The sequence below is a fragment of the Cryptomeria japonica genome, chromosome 4, assembly GCF_030272615.1.
Source record: "Cryptomeria japonica chromosome 4, Sugi_1.0, whole genome shotgun sequence".
Taxonomy (NCBI): Eukaryota; Viridiplantae; Streptophyta; class Pinopsida; order Cupressales; family Cupressaceae; genus Cryptomeria; species Cryptomeria japonica.
The window spans coordinates 220,422,443-220,427,452 of record NC_081408.1 but is presented as its reverse complement, the minus strand read 5'-3'; the positions used below and the strand labels follow the sequence as shown (position 1 = coordinate 220,427,452).

The window sequence follows — 5,010 nt, the reverse complement described above, 5'->3', positions numbered from 1 at the left end:
TCTGTAAACATTCTTTCCCATCATCGTAAACTCCTTGCACAAACTGTGCACACACATCTGGGCATTACCTTCATACACGGGGGAGGAGGAGAAGTATTCTGCCATGAGACTAGCTTAAAAAGCTATTAAATATCTTATTCTGAGATTTCTCTGTCCACATATTTTTATCCCACATCAAGCAGCGAAGGAATATCAAGAAGAAAACGCTAGTATAAATAATGAGGGAGGAAACTAATCAAAGCATACCTTTCTCGGCCTTTTGGCTAAGATCAAGTGTAGTATCTGTTGTTATCAGTTTAATATCTGATACGTGGTTCAATGAACCACACGATATTAAATTAATTTCTTCAGGGGGAAGCCTCATACGGTAGCTTGCTCCCAGAGCCTTCACGCGTCGCTTCTGTCTTGCACTACTGCATAAGCCTGTCGCACCCCACACCCAACTCAATATACAAATTAAATTACGCTTTCATTTGTTTGTGTCAGTACTTTGATAGTATGTGTTTAATATCTGAAAAATGTCACTTAAATCAATCTTATGGCGACACACTTTCTAGTGACAAAATATTAGACAAAAGTTGGTTGCATAGTAGCGTACCCAAACTTAACATATAGCTCCAAATTACATAGCAACAAATTTTTGTTTTGGAGTTAGCAAGCTCAAAATGTCTGAACTTTATCCTAGCAATGATGTTATTGTTGGATCTTAAAACAACACTCTTCATCTTGAAGGTCACTCTTCATCTTCAAGGTCAATGTTTTGTTAATTAAAAATGAAATAGAAATGATGTTATTGTTGGATCTTAAAACAACACTCTTCATCTTGAAGGTCACTCTTCATCTTCAAGGTCAATGTTTTGTTAATTAAAAATGAAATAGAGGAAGTCAATGTTAAAAGCTGTCTTAACTCTTATATATCTAATCACACATTCTATATATGTTTGTTAAGATTAGGATTTCTAGTTTCTTAAGATTGTTTAATTCAATATTCATTATATAATTATCAAGTGCAAGTATGCATATTTAGGTTTTTTTAAATGAAAATCATATAAAGAACTACAAACAAAATCAAAGTCAAAATGAGCTCAACAACCAACCCTTTTATTGTTAAACTCTATTGTATATATAGATCCAATTTACATAAGAGAACCTTGTCATGATGATAGATAGTGAAGGCATATGAGAACCATTCATGCTTTGCACACAATCATCCACACATCATGGTTCATGAGTGAAATTGCATGAAAACCAATAAACTTCTTAAAATTGCTACAAAAATAAGGAGAAACGCACAATAGATCTAAAAAAAGATATTATATGGACGACATCTCTAGGTTTGAGTGATATAGTTAATACAAATCCACAAAATCTACTAAGGACACTACCCAATGATGGCATGTAGACATTGAATTGTGAAATACTAGTCACAACAATAAATTAGGGCATATCTTATGTCATTTATTTTTCCATTGAATCAACACCATTTTCAGATCAATATTTTTTGAAGTAATATTAAATATTAGATCAATAAATTATTCTAGTATTGACATTCAAATTATTGTAATGAGAGATTTAAGTGGAATAAGCCCATCATAAAATGTAAAAGATTTAATTATCATTTTCTAACTGTAAAGTAAATCTTCATCCTATTTTTAATGACACAACATCACATTATAAAATGGAAGTATTTCTATTAACACTTCATAATTAATTTATAGGATAAAATAAAACACTAGATCACATTATAAAATAGAAATTTTCTATTATCTTTTTTTCTTTTCTTTTTTACTAATTTATAAGATAAAATCAACACCAAAATCATATTATAGAATAGAAATAATATTATTTTAATTTTCTAACTTTATTTTATTATAGAATAGAATAAAATAAATCTTAATTCTATTTCAATAAAACAGAATAAAACAGAATCATATGATAAAATAGAAATATTTCTAATATATCAATTTAGAAAATGAAATAATGTACAAATAAGTCTTTCATTATATTATTATGGAACAAAATCACTTCACAATATGGAAAAGAAATAAAAAATTTAATTTTGAAGCGGCCTACTTTAACATTGACTATCCTTTTTCTTTAATATGTATGTTTATAGTTTTTTATTTTTTTCATAGTTGTTGCAGGAAGCTAACGTGTAGATTAGAATGTACCAGCCACAAGGTTACCATGCCTCCCTTTGTTTCACCATTCCTTTCAGCAACCAAAATAATAAATGGTGCAGGTAACTTTTTTCATGTCAACACTTAGAGATTCTTCGGTATTCCAATCCTAGCCTAATCTCTGTTGTATTGATTTCCCTACTACTTAACTTTATCTTCTTCCATTATTTTACAATAAATTTATCATCCAAACTCTTTTTTTAAGATCTACTAATTAATCGCTTCATTTTGGTCTCTATAGAGAGGGCAACATAGTCAATGTTTGGCATTGTTACTTTTCAATTCATTTAGGTCGTGTTTCAAGGTGACTACTTTTAGAATTTTAGAGGAAGAGAATCAGTAGTTGAGCATGTATGAATAGTTGTGAAGGTTGTTGATATTTTTTGTTCTTATAATAGTACAAATAAAAACTATTGTTTGAAACATAAAATATCAAATTTTGTGTATTTATATTATACTGATAGTTGTGATTTTAAAGGTGTTATTGCTATAAAATGTACTATTGACTATAAAAAGCACCCAATCATGTGATGCCACATCAATTGCACAAGTATAGGGGCCTCTTTTGCACAAATATTGGTCTCACTTTTGGGGGGGTTGTTTTGGACACCTTGGGAAAAAACATGCTGATGTGGCACCATACTTGATGATGTGGCATAAGTAGGGGACCTGCCAAGTAAGATGCTGTAAAAAAATGGAAGTGATTTGAAATTTCCACGTAAGATTTTGAGAAGCTCAATTAGTGTGCACAACTACTAGATCCTCTCCCCTAACAACTATCACGATCTCGCGACTACAGTGAACCGTCTTATTAATTTGACATTGTCCGTCTTATTAATTTGACATTGTTTTGGATAGATATTGAATGATGGCATGCAAGGACGCGTCTAAATGACAGTGCGGATTGACTAACACATGTGTTAGTTGTGCGTTTTACACCATCAATTTTGCAATTAATGGCTGCAATTGACTAACCTGTTGCTAGCACACTGTACAAAATATCCGTTTTGGAACCAGAATAGATGCAACCGGCATGCAATAGAGTGAGTGAACTAGACAACTAATCAATACGATAGGATCCAGGTATAACTACCAAATCCATAGACTTAGTTCTTGTCAGCTGAGAGATCAAATCAAACAATAATGATGACAGGTCGTATGTGTAAAAACAAATGGAAGAATTAAATACATGCTACCAATTACGGACGTGTCTATTTTGGCTCCAAAAAGGTACTACGGAGGGACTAACACGCGTGTTAGTCGCGCGTTTTACACTGTTGATTTTGCATTTAACGGTCGCGATTGACTAACCTGTCACTAACACGCTGTAGGAAAGATCTGTTTTGGAGCCAGAATAGCCACGGCCACCTATTACCTTTCCAGGATGTTGAATAGGTATGTTGTGGTGTAGGGAGTAGGCCGACTGTCATCATCATACTGGCTGTAAGCAAGGAAATTAATTGGTTTGATTGACTGAGAGATGATTCACACGCTATCTTGCTTGACCTGAGTTTTATTTTCTTTTATAGATCACAAAAAAATATTATTCGCTGCAGTATGTATAAATTAATAGTAATGAAATTGTGACTTAATCAAATTCAATACAATAGAAATATATGTATGGAGAGTATTCGTTAGGATTTATATATGTAGACGTTGCAGGATATCTTGTGTAGTCTTCTGCAATTTAAATCATATTCCATATTGCTATATGCTTGCCTCTATATTATATATCTAAAAAATTGATTCACACGCTTGTTGCTAAAACAATTGTCTTGAAATAAATTTGTCTGTTTCATAGAAGCTTCTTTCGGCAATCACTTGTAGATGTATAATCATTCTACTTGTGTTTATAATAATAGCAATATATTTTATTTTTCCAGCATTCTGTAAATGAGATTTTGTACGAGATGAAATCATGATATATAAATTAATTTTATTAAATAACCCATCCAAAGAACATACATTTATTCATTAATATATATAATTTTTTTCTAAGAGCAGAATATAATCCGGATTATTCTTACGTTTTCATAATAATTAAAATATAGAATTTTATGTACTTGAATTTTCCTTGTGTTATCTATACACGCATTAAAAAATATTCTCAACTTTCTATGAGGTGAAAGATCCGGTAAAATAAAGATATGGTCTTAACAGATGAAGAGTAAAATCTTTCACACTTTTAACATCTATTTCAATTATTAAGATACATAAATGGGTATATATTTCTATTTTCATTTTACCTTTCATTGAAAGAAAATAAATAAAAACTTAAAGACACTGGACTTTTATTTACTCACATATTTACTGGTAGCATTAATGTGTTTTTTTCCTTGTCGTGATAATGAACTGAATTAAAAAATATAATTGAAATTCTTTTAACACCACCATAAATGTCACACTTCAGCTTAAATTGGCACTTTTCTTCATTGTTAAATAAACACCAATGTACAAGTTTAATGTCCTTTATCTTTCAATAGAGGGGGAAATTACAAATGTGTCCAAAAATTTTCTTTCTAATATATGTACTTTGTTGTTAAAAAATACTCATATAGCCAATAGCTCTCATATAAACCCCGAGAACCAACTAAAAGTAAAGGAAACATTAAATCAAAACTAGTAACTTGATCTTTCAGGCACAACGAAACTCTTTAGCTAAACACATTGCAAAATCCTTTAAACTTTTGTCTCAAATACAATTATACAAGTATATTGGAAAGTGACAAAACAAGACTTGCTCTCCTCCCAACCTTATTGGCATCATGAAGCCTCATGGGCCCTAGCGAAACCCTCAAGCAAGAAATCTCATATAGACTCATGATTTTGG

At 31.1% G+C, this 5,010-nt stretch overlaps 1 non-coding gene across 1 annotated transcript; it reads left to right on the top strand.

The window, feature by feature from the left end:
* The first annotated feature begins 242 nt into the window (after positions 1-242).
* Positions 243-437, top strand: LOC131875545 (U2 spliceosomal RNA). Its single transcript, XR_009372410.1, has one exon. It is a non-coding gene; the product is annotated as a U2 spliceosomal RNA (small nuclear RNA).
* The last annotated feature ends 4,573 nt before the right edge of the window (positions 438-5,010 follow it).